The following is a 12238-nucleotide window of genomic DNA, read 5'->3' as shown; positions in this document are numbered from 1 at the left end:
AAACACTTGGCATTGCCGCCAAGTCCTACCTGTCTCCGGCATTAAAGCGAAACCAAGATGCGTGTGCCACGCCAACCCTGAGGCTGCTCAGGAGTGTCCGCAGCCACCGCCACGTTCCACGCCGGTCACGGGGCACCAGCCACCACCGTCCTGCAAGGGGCAGGAGAGAACTTCTCAGTCTGCTTCACCTTGTCCGCAGCCCTCAGCACAGGCTGCCGTGAAAGGTGGATAAAGACATTAATATGCTTATTACGCTGCTTTTTATACATCATTTATAAGTGCTCAAGAATTTAGAACTGTTATAAACATTGGCAAATGTGAACAGCATTAATTTTAAATAGTTTGTAATAGCTATCAGGTGGTTACAGATTTTATTAAAAATAGCTTACGGATTTGCTGAGTTCTCTAACCTGCAAAAACAATGGATCACTTAATAAAAACATTAGTGTGAAGTGCAACTGCAAGTTATTAACCTGAATATGGAAATGTATTTAAGTCTTATTAAAAGGCCCAATTAAAGATAGAGAAGACATAACAGCACATCACCGTATTTTCAGTACAGGCGATACAAAGAATAAAGAATTAAAAGATAACACTAAAATGAATAATATATTAGCAACCTCTTGCATATGCCAGGTTCCAAGCTCACACCAGTAGGCAGCCAAATTACATCTACTGAGTTGCATTGATTTACACCTTTGCAAGGGATTTGGCCCTAGACAGATGCAAATAACTCCACATGCCTGGTCTCATGGCAGTGGGAGCGCTGGGGTGGATGAATGAGCCCTCTGGGAAGTTTTAAGGTCAGGCAGAACCTCAGGTGGGAGCTGGAATGAATCTTCCAGGTGGGGAGAGCTGCAGGGGGGCTGCAGCCGGGGCGGGCTGGTTGCGTGAGCAGCTACAGGTACAGTTGTGAGGTAAAAGGACGAGTTCCTCTTCCCTTACACAACAGCACCTAGGTAGGGAAAAGAACAGGTTTTTATTGAAAATACAGCCATCAAAGCTTCATTCAAGGTAGCACGGCATCGCACAGCCCCGCGGGGGATGCAGCTGTGGCACCAAGAGACACGTGGACACTGGGGGGCAGCTACAGCCTCAGATCCTCTTTGTTTCCACAGCATTGCCACCCAACAGACCTGGAGACAAAGTGAATCCAGTAACGCTAGTGCAACACTAACACCCAGTGTAATGCTAGCAACCGGCTGGGAGCACAGGTTTAGAGAAGAAGCAAGACTAGAGGCTGGCATCATTCAGCAACACTTCGTGGAAGCCAGCAGAGCTGATCCCGGTCACCTGCTGGATTTCCAGCCCTCTGAACGTGCCCTTGTAACAGCTCCGCACGCACTGTGCACACTCACACCTGACGTTTTACAAATGCATTGGACATATATGCAAACCACAAGCAAAAATTACCTAATTTGTCTCTTTTCAACTTAGAATCACATTTTTATTCATTTTCTCTATCCAAAAGATACATTTTTATACACACAGTGTGGGAGCACACACAGACGTGGGTGTTACACATTCCCACCCACACAAACTAATGAGAAACCATTCAGATAGAAACTATGAGATCATATCTTATAGCTAACTAGGTAAATGGCATGGTGTACTGAAAGTTGGAATAAAAAACCTGGAAGCAAGGTACAAAGAAGGATGAATATCAAATAAATTAAAGTGTATGTGGGAGGCTGATCAGAAAAAAAGCACTCAGACAACCATCACCAAAAATCCCCAAAGCCTCTAGCTAGAAGTCCAGCTTCGGTAGAGGAAGACAAAATCAAAGCATAAAACAAGACCGATGGTTCTAAGGAGCACAGAAATCGGCTATAGATCAGATAAAGATGCTGAGTTCCCCAAGAGGACTCTCTCTGGTAGCTTTTACCTACGGCAAGGAGAAAATAATTGCTTTGGAGGAGAGCACTCGAAAGCCCACTAAACAATATATACAGCATTAAAATGCGAAGCACCATCAGCCCAGGTGAGGCTGGAGGTATACAGGAGATGCAGCAGATGAAACGCAAGGGCAGCGGAGCGAGCAGCACCCATCCCAGTGACATCAAACGATGAAGGGAATAATTAATAAAATTAAATGTATTGTTTGAGGTTTGACTTTAAGACAATTAGAACAAATGAGTTGTTAATGGTTAGTTCAAGATGCACGCATTTTTGTATGTCCTGCTAAACGCTTCGTTAAACACCAGCAAGTTCTTTGTTGAAACAAGGAGAGTACCGCCAGGAGATGAACGAGTTGACTGGCAGGTTACCACAAGAGGCACTAATTAAGGGAAAGGTAATTCCTAGAACCAAGCCCAAGTTGAGACTGAGCATGTGAACTAATTAACATGTAAAAAATGCACAAAAAAACGTGTAAAAGATGCACAAAAATAAAAAATAATCCCTAAATTTGAAAGCAAATGTGCAACTTCAGGTTAATTCAGGGAGCAGTTAGGCACACACATCTGTGGTAACAACCATCTGGTTCTGGTCCTGCATTTGCAGTATCAGCAGAAAAAGTATCTGTTTCAACAGATTTCAGTATTTTTTCCCAGCATATTACCTTGACCACAAGCTCCTGTCCCCACGCATTCCCTTTAAACACATGTTTTGACTCTAATGAGGAGCAACTCCAGCCAAGTCTTCTAAGACATGAGCTTCTTCATTGATCTCACTGCATTATAAATAATTTCCATAGAAACTGGAAATATTCCCTAAACCAACAGAGGCTTCCTTATTTCCAGCAATTATCTTAAGGTCTGATTTGCATTTTAAATGTCACCTGTATAAATTAAAACTGTTTACTGCTAACACTGTCATTATTCTGAGTCATCTGGCAATAGCCAGCTACAGGCTTTTTTTTGTTCCCTCCTGAAAGCTCTACTACAAGTACATCCCCGAAACGCTCACTGGGGCTGTCTGTGCCAGCCACTGCCTGCAGAAGGGGCCAGGCACTGGTTAAACTCGACAAGATGCCACCTTCCCCCGCTCCCCTGCTAATTCTGGCAACGCAACTATTTCAGAGTATCATCTGGGATACATTTTGAGGCTGTCGCTGCAGATTACGCAGCTGATCTTCACCACTGAAGGGGGATACAGGTATCAACAGCCTCACGTGTTTTCAGGTGCTGGCTTGGGTTCTCCTACATTCATATTTATTTAAAACTTTAAGTAATTTTTTAGGTTATAAATATTTTTTTTTTCTGATACTAAACCTCTAAGACAAACAGAAGGTCTTCTCCACATTTGAAAAGTTTGAAAACCACTTAAGTCTGGTAATCAACAGGCTGTGCTCCTAAGAGACATCTGTCAGATGGGCTGGCTCGCAGTTCGGACTGGAAGTCCTCTACTAATGCACAGGGTCAGGTAAATCCTGAATTATGCTCCTTTTACTTTGCCAGCGAGGGTTCTGCACCCTGGTTCACCGCCACCGATTTGGCTCACGGACATCACTGCTTCCGATCTCAAACGCTAAAGCCAGTGAGAGGCGAACCCTGCCCTGAACCCCGCCGTGCTCAGGCCAGTACGCTGTAGCGTCGGGTGGGGGAAAACAAAGCCCAGCCCCGTCCACCTGTAGCTCGTGGACAAGAAGCCGCAGTGACAATTTGCAGTGACACAACATCGTTTCAGCGTCTGACTCAAAAAGGCTTTACAACACCGAGAACACAGTTTCTAATTGTCTTTCTACGTGGTCTCATCCAGCCCGACGGCAGCCACGGGGCCAAGACCTTTCCTCTAAACTCATGCAACGCCTTGAGACCCCTGGGCATAAAGCAGAGCACGTTTCACCGGCAGCCTCAGACCCTTACTGCCAAGGGCACCTCCCAGCCTTTTACCAACAGCCACGTCACAAAGTCCCTTGAAGATAAAAGAAGCTGGAAGTGTAGGTCCTGACCACCTGTGGAGACCTCCTGGTGACTAGTCAGCAAACACATTCCCCCTGATTGTTATGATATGCTAGTAACAACTTGCTACATTTCTTTTCAATTATTATTCTGGCTTTTCCCATCCTTCAGACAAATTCTGACAGTTACACCTGTCTGCAGCCAGGACCAAAAACCAAAGAGCAGCTGCTAAAATCACAGTTCCTTCCTGGAAATTAAAATCTGGGAGGAGAAAAGACACTTGCCTTAAATATTCATAAACCAAGCCTTTCTGTTAAAAAATGAAAAAAACAGAAAAGCAGAAACAATGAAGGTCTTTGAGACCTTCCCATGAGGTCTGAGATCCACTTCAGCATCCACAGAGTTGTGCACGTGTGCATCGGAGACACAAACTTCCCACTCTTGTTTCTAAAAAGTAACAGCTACACATTTTTTATTATTCTTTTCAGATGCAGAATAAGCAGGTATCAGACCCCCACAAGGTTACTAGCGGATGTCCTTCAGCATAATTGTTCAGGAAAATTATTATTCTAAGGAAGTCTATGAAATGATTATTTTGTCCAACTTTCCACTTCAGCTTAGAGATCAATCTAGGTGAACTAATTTCATCTCCCTAATGATTAAATGCTTCATATTAATATAACCCCGAGAAAGCAAGTTCAAGAAGCCTGTTTTTTCATTCCATGGAATAATTAGATCTTGAGAAAAATTTTGTACCTCCTTGGCTTTCTCCAAATTTGTTATTTTTTAAAAAAGCTTTCCCACACCTTCTGTTGCCACCTGTCCTAATAGGCAAAATGTTTTCACTCTGCCTAGCAAAAACATGTATGGGTTTGCAGGCTAAATAAACTAGAAAAGCAATGAAGAGCCAGGCTTAGAAAGCTGAAGTGACTTACACCAGCATCACCCAGCAGGGCCAGGACACAGGCAGAAATGCTCCCTCTTCTTTAAAAGCAAGTTGAAAATATCGGTCAGGGTTGCTTTCTTTGCCATGGAAATCATCAAAAGAAACAGATTTTGCCAGGCAGAAGGCAACTTCTGACCGGTGTGACCTGCCAGCACGGCACTTGATTCCCCAGCGATGCTGGAGGAGCAGGGCAGCACACGGCGGCTCTCCGGGGATGGCCTCCAGCCTCCTGCATCCCTTGTCCCACCTCAGGACCAAGCGGTGAGAGAGGCTGTTAAACCTATTGATGCTTTCAGAAGTTAGAGAAATTAAATAATACATGAGATTACTGAAAATAAGATCCTGTAAGGAGCTTGAGGATCTAGGGCCCCGTGCCGAGCAGACAGCTCTCCACCGACGAATGCCCTGCACACCAGTGCCACGGAGGGGGCCGTGGGGACCCAGCACCTACCGCAAGCACAGGGACTGCTGCTGGCAATGTCGGAGGACTTCGTGCAAAGCCCTAACTTACAAACATATATCTGATCTCAGGCTTTTATTCCATTTTTCCTAAAGCTTATGCTTTAATTTTGCACCACAAAGTCTCCGTATTTCCTCTCGCGGAGGAAGTTTTTCCCTGCTGGTGACAGGGCACCTCTGCGGCCTGAGGACAGTAGTTAAGGTCTGACCGGGCTCCATTCTTCAATATCTGTAAGACGAAAACGTCACTTGAAAAGGAATACTCCACTTGCCACTAACGAGTCCCTGCAAAGAGACCTCCACCCCACCAGCAACCCCTGAAAATCCTGCGCAGCACAAGCCTGGGAATCACAGCCTGACCCTGGTGTAAACCCAAAGCACTTTCCTCCTAACGCGGCAGCAGCGCCCAGCACCCAGCCCGGCTGCGCCCAGCACCAGTAGGGCAAGGACGGCACAGGAACTCTGCAGAGTGATGCTGTCAGCCTCCATATCACGTCGTAGTTTTCTTCTTAAGCTATTAGAACTGATACAGAAGTTGTTAATTACGTCTTTGTTTCCTTTGAGGGCTCTCAGCTCAATTAATTTGTATAATGCACTGAGGTTCCAGTTCACTCTTAATGACAAGGTCTCCCTTCACATACCACCGATTCCAGCCAGCACTTAATTTTAATGATAGTTAAATGGGGAAATGACAGTTATATACTGCACACGCTCTGCTTAGGAAGCACAGTGTGAAATTTCCACTGTGATTTACAGCACTGTAGATCTTATCTTTCAGACATGAAGCTGTGGCAGTGTATAAGTTAATTGCACTGATTTCTGTCGGGAAATCTTGGCGAGGCCCTGGTGGGAGCCACTTTGTTCCACTGCCATTCACATGGAGACATCCCGCATTGCCAGCCCAGCTTTGTGCTGATCTATAATCCCAGGATTTCTTAATACCTTCAACCTGTGGGAAACACGACTGGCAGTGCAGGAGTTTTTCTTTCAGTAGTCTGGGATTAAATCTATGCAAGAGACAGGAGAAGAGCTGGGCAGAAATCCCATCTTTCATGTGAATTGCCACATTTCTTCATGGTCTTTAATGGAAGAGAACATTAGGGTATATTGGTCATTCTGGTCTCAACACTGTTTCAGGTTTTCACACACAACCAGGACAAAACCAGAAGAATAAAACAAAAAAAATAATGTCAGATACTTACTTATACTCAATTAAAAAAAAATCAACAACAATTTTTAAAAACCTTAAAGTTCACTGTTCCTTTAGGCAAAAGGAAGGTATCCTTTCAGTACCTTTTGAGTTAAATATATCAGCCCACCTGCATTCTCCCACAGCACCAGCTGTGCTGGGGTTTGCAGCACGCACCTCCCCACTGCCCAGAGCCCTGCAGCCCTCCTGCAACAGCCACGAGAAATCAAGCTCACACCTTTGAGCGGGACGCAGCGCTGCATTGTGTCGTGTACACAGCACACAGCAGCAAGGCCAACGCCTTTCATCTTTATTTCTAAAGCAAAAGTTACTTTTTGCTTTGAAATTGCACCTAGGAGCACCATCACCCCCAGGGATCTGGCTGCACGGGGTGATGCTCTGGCTGTAGCAGGGAAAGCCACCCCCTTTTGAGCAATTTTTGGTTTTCAAAGCTTTTGTAAATCTGGGTTCAGAGGCTGTCTACAGACCCCACTCAGGGCTTGCAGCACAACTAATTAGGATTGAGTTCACTGAGCTCAACTGTATGATTCTTACAAGCCAGGATTTGCACTAACGGCAAGAATCCAGGGTTAGAATAGCCTTATCGATTGCTGCCTTACTGATAAAACATCATTTTATATCAATATACCCCCCACACATCACCCATACCAAGTCTGACCCCAGGATTACCTCTCCTTCCCCAGGTCCCAACAGCTATCCCCATTTCCCAGCCAGTACCTGAGCCCCGCTGGAGCCAGGGCTTTCCAAGGGGATTCCCTCCACTGACCTGGCTGCTCCAGCAAACCAGGGCACGTGTGTTTCCCCAGCAGGAGCGCATCCCCAACTGCAGCCAAAACAGAGGTGAAACCTGCTCCGTTTCAGTATAGCCTGCCCTAATATGTTTTTGTTTAATTTACCTTTCATTTTTGCTATTATTACAAGGCAATGCAACTTTCATAACCATGCATTCATTATCATTTGAGCTATCCCTCCAGGAAATTACGCCGGAGAATCTGAGAACCAAAGATAAATTACACATTGTAATTATAGTGGCAAGCACACTGCTACAATAGCCTGGGAGCTGCAACAGGGAAGCTATAAAGCAGACACAGGTTAGCACTGCTCATAGCCAAAGAAAATAAGATCAGACCCCAAAGGCTCACTACTAGGAAAACAGAAATAGCAACGCGACTATGGTTCAGCAGGAGTCAGAGCATCGTACTGCAGAGGATTACAGTTCATCTCTCCGTTCAAAAAGGATTTCACATAAACAGATTCAAAATTAAATTGCTGTCGAGTATTTACTCCAAAAGCCATTCTCATCTGTTTGTACATAATGCTATTCGGTGCAATGGAAACAAATTCCTACTGATCAGGTTTTATGTTCTTTTGTCAAGGTTTGAGTGAAATCTAACGGGTCACACTGACATTTTCTTAACATTCTCTTGGTTGCAGTATGCCCACTAGTACCCAGGCTAGCAGACCTCTGAAACCAGCATTTCCCCATCAGCACCAGGAGCATGAAAGCTACAGAAGTGCTTTTGTGTGTAAAGAAGCATAAGCTTATCCCTAAAGTCTCTTCACCTACCTCCCAAGAAAATAAACCACTCCTGCTTTAAGCTGTAGTTGATATTTAGAACGCAAATGAGAAAAGGCCCGAGAGTCAAAAGTAAGTGGGTAATAACCGGTGCAATTCAGGAAGGAAAAGCGGCTGCGGAGCTGGGAAATAAACCTCCTTCCAGGGACCACGAGCTTCCAAAGCAGCCAGAGGAGCAGAAGAGCACCCACGCTCCTGGAGGGACCCAGGTTCCTGCAGGGGCTCTCGGTTCTTCCTTCTGCTCAATGACTACAGCTGGAAGAACAAAAAAAACTTTTCTTTTTCACCGAGAGAAGTATCAGTAATAAGACCTCACGGCACAGACCTCAAAGAAGTCCTTAATCTAATAGTAAGGTTCAGAACAGTATTTAAAAATCATAACCTCTAAATTAAGAGGGTAAGTACAAACAACCTCCAGTATCGATTAAAACCCCACAGCTTTACCACCAGGTAAATGCTTCATGATCGGGTTTTCAGCAACATAAGCCTCAAACTATCCTGAATTTTCATTTCAGGGTACCATTAATTTATTGTGCCTGTTATTGCTACATTGCACAAGCTAACACAGTATCTGTACAGGTGTGACATCTGTCCTCTGGGCTTCAGCTCTATTCATTCCCCCATTTCCAAGTGACAAAACCCATGTTTGCCTGTCCCTGCGGTGCAATTCTGCACTTGCGTTGCTTTGCGTTCCCACCACCTTCCCAACACAGCTGACAAAGTTGCTAATATAGAGGGTTATGGGGAGCACCACGCTCCTGCTCTTCGCACCAAAGTCCCTCCAAACCCGTGCTCTGCCTTTGGGAACACCACAGGCCTGAGGACTCGGGAGCGTTTCCACGGGCCGTAAGTGAAGGTCGACAGTTGACAGCGTTGCAGCAGCATCCCTAAGAGTAGAAACAAAATTCCCTAGGTGTCATTGTATCAGAAAGTCTTTACATTTAAAGACACCCGTGCAGTGAAGGCACTTCATTCTCCCAAGCAGTGATGACCGGCAGCAACTATCCAGCCTGGAATCACAGAAGCATGGTGGTATTATAGAACAGAACAGAATCAGTGGTATTGGAGATCAACTGGTGTAAGGACTTTTCCCCCAGCACAACCACTGGGCAAACTGCAGTTTTCGGAAGCCTTAAACATGCATTTGTTATTTAAATGCCTCTTTCCCCATTTCTTAATGAATCTTGGCTTCTAAACCAAAATTTTCATTCTGTGCTAATAACAAGAGATCCTCTGGATTCCTTCAGTTATTAAAGCCCCAGAACCGCTCCAGCAAAAATCTCACTGAACTTGTATCGCCGCAAATCCCAGCGCAGTCCCTGGTGCCAGGCAAGAGGAAGGAAAGGCTAAAGCAACACCCTGGAAACAAAACAGAGACTCATTTTATCGCATCCCTCCCATAACACAGGAGGCAGCGCCACTTCATCTGACACTAACTTGTTCAAAACCTGTCAGGAATTAAATAATTATGCACCAAAACATACAGGGCAAGGATGGGATGGATGCATTCAAACTGTGTAAATTCTTCAAAACTATGTCTTTTCGTACAGCGCCTTTGGGATGGAGGCAGGTGTGTTCCCCACCGGAGCCTCCAGCCACCCCAGGGATAGGACTGGTTCTTCACCTACAGAGATGATTTGTTTTTTTCTCTTCTATGAAAAGCAGTATACAGTGTATCAGACTGGATTTTTTTAGTAGTAATACCAAATGCCTGGAACAAATTGATTTTGCTGCTCCTGTACTTATTATGCAGGAAGAGTTGTCCCTAATTAGATAATATTAGATTTCTTGGCTCACACAAAGCAATTCAGAAATAAGGCTCTCATTATTGATGGGACAAACCATACAAAGAAACTGAGCAGGGTTTAATAATGCAGAAAAATATTAAAGGGAGAAAGGTTTTAATTCTTAATAAGTAGATCCATGGGTTTCATTAACCAGCCTTCAAGATTTTTTTTTAGGGTCGCTTTTATTACCTAATTAATTAAAGCCTGACCAATAAGATAGATTAATCTAATGGAATCACATCTTGTATTAATAGCAATACTAATTAATCACCCAACTGAAACATTCCTCACCCGCTGAAGAGAAATCTTTCTGGTGTTAAGCTAGAGAGAACCCTGAAAAAGAAAGGGAAAAGATGGGCTGAGCACACTTCTCTTCCCCAAAACATGGTTTGGAGGAAACTAGGCACTGAAGGCAAAGCTACAGCTCTGCCAGTGAGCAGGACAAGTGTGCCGTGCCCGTGGCACCGCACCCCTGCCATTGCCACAGGTCTAGCATCACCCATGGCAGGGGAACACCGCCAGCCCATGTGACAAAAGCCAGCCCTCAGAGTTTTACTGTTTTAGAGCCTCCAGGGCTTTTGTTATCCACAAGGAAACACGAACCTGCGGGCAAGCAGGCAGGAAAAGGGGGCAATGGCTCCTGCGGAGTACTGTCACACGTCATCCAGTTCGCCTTTGCATCCCAACACATCAGCCCTACAAAAGCCATTTGCTCGTTTTGCTAACAAGCAGGCAACCAAAATACAAATATGCATTCAGCTCGGGATCGTCAGCATCACATTACAGCACAGGTCACCCATGAAATTACTACTGTGTATTTTTAGGGCTAGCGCATGCTAACAGACAAGGTCTATTTGTTTTTCTTTACCATCGTACTGATTGCTAAATCGCTTCCCCGGTTCAAAAAGTTCTGGTGCTCATTTGTGTTCTGTCAGTAGCAAAACAAATTCAGAAGCAGTAATCCTCCAAACCTAGTAATTGTGTGTCAACAGAAGTGAAAGCCTACATTTTTCACATTATAATACATTTTTAATAGTGTTTTCATTTCTGAAGTTTTAAATGTATCATCTTAAACCCCCTTCCACGGTCCCATCCTTGCTTTGCCTCTGTGTGTCACATCTCAGTGCAAATGCATTCCCAGGATGAAGGCAGCCATGAGTAAACCAAGGCTGTACTGAAACACAGGAGACCCTGTATTTTATTTTTTATGTCACTGATCTCCGTTCATACATGAACTGCCTGAACATCAATGAGTCTCAAAATTAACATCAGACCTCCTTTCTTTCTCCTTATTGCACATTTTCAGCCAGTGCCAAATGCTGAGTTTTCAGGATGTTTTAAGGAGAGTCATCTCAGGAGCTGAGGAGTCATTAACCTTATCAAAGCATCCCCCATTAGGAGGTGCTTTACAGCAGCCGCAGAGCCACAAACCCATTACCCCGATGTTTGCAATTAAAGCAAATTTTGATGGATTCAGATGGCTGCAGTCCTGCTGCAGTGCCTGGAGCTGCCCCGATGCCAGAGGAGAACATCAGGTTCAGATCCAACCCCTCCTGTACCACCAGCACCACTCGCTGCAGCCTCTGTGGTCACCATGAAGATCCCAGGCTGGCAGAGGCTGGAGGCACCTCTGGGGTCTCCTGGTCCCACCCCCTGCTCGAGCAGAGCCACCCATCTGAGCATCCCCACAGCTGCTCCGGGCAACCTGTGCCAGTGCTCAAAGAGGAGGAGGAAGGTGCAAAGCATCCGTGCAAAGAACCGACCTAACTCATACACTGATTTCCACCGGGAAGCACAGCTCCACGGGACCTCCTGGCTGGACAAACCAGATGTCAGATCTTCATGTGCAATGTCCTCTGGGGAGCATGAAATAAGGAAGAGGGCCAGGACCTCACCTGCATTTCCTAACAAGCAGGAACTTCCCACATCGATGGATTGAGCACTAACAGAGCACTTCCGGCCCTGGGTCTGCTGGTGTTTGAGCCAGGTGCCCCGTGTCCTGCTCCCACCGACTGCTACGGGTGATCACAGGTATGAAGGGTGGCACTGAACAGGTGTTTGTAGAATCCTAGAATGGTTTGGGTTGGAAGGGACCTCAAAGATGATCTAGTTTCTGTCCCCCGCTGTGGGCAGGGACACCTCCCACTGGACCTCGTTGCTCCCAGCCCCATCCAGCCTGGCCCTGAGCACTGCCAGGGATGGGGCACCCACAGCTGCTCTGGGCAACCTGGGCCAGTGTCTCATCACCCTCACAGCAAAGAATTTCTTCTTAATATCTAACCTAAATCTGCCCTCTTTGAGCTCAAAACCATTACCACTTTTCCTATCGCTACAGGCACTACTAAAAAGTCTTATTTCAGGTTTCTTCTAGTCGCAGACTGGGATGCTGCTATTGTTTGAACTTCACCTGTGTTTAGC

General features: G+C 45.4%; 1 long non-coding RNA gene across 11 annotated transcripts in view; it reads right to left on the bottom strand.

The window, feature by feature from the left end:
• LOC119146801 overlaps positions 1-12238 on the bottom strand; it is a 32260-nt gene that overhangs the window by 15968 nt on the left and 4054 nt on the right. For 7 of the 11 annotated variants that reach the window (XR_005103832.1, XR_005103831.1, XR_005103835.1 and 4 more), the window contains exon 1: positions 30-12019. This is a non-coding gene — a long non-coding RNA (uncharacterized LOC119146801). Of the gene's footprint in view, positions 1-29; positions 12020-12238 lie in introns of those variants that run through there. The other 4 variants (XR_005103833.1, XR_005103834.1, XR_005103837.1 and 1 more) reach the window with 3 other exon arrangements.

The sequence above is a fragment of the Falco rusticolus genome, chromosome 4 (assembly GCF_015220075.1).
Source record: "Falco rusticolus isolate bFalRus1 chromosome 4, bFalRus1.pri, whole genome shotgun sequence".
Classification (NCBI taxonomy): Eukaryota; Metazoa; Chordata; class Aves; order Falconiformes; family Falconidae; genus Falco; species Falco rusticolus.
The sequence above is the reverse complement of the archived record's forward strand: the minus strand, read 5'-3'. Positions and strand labels throughout refer to the sequence as shown.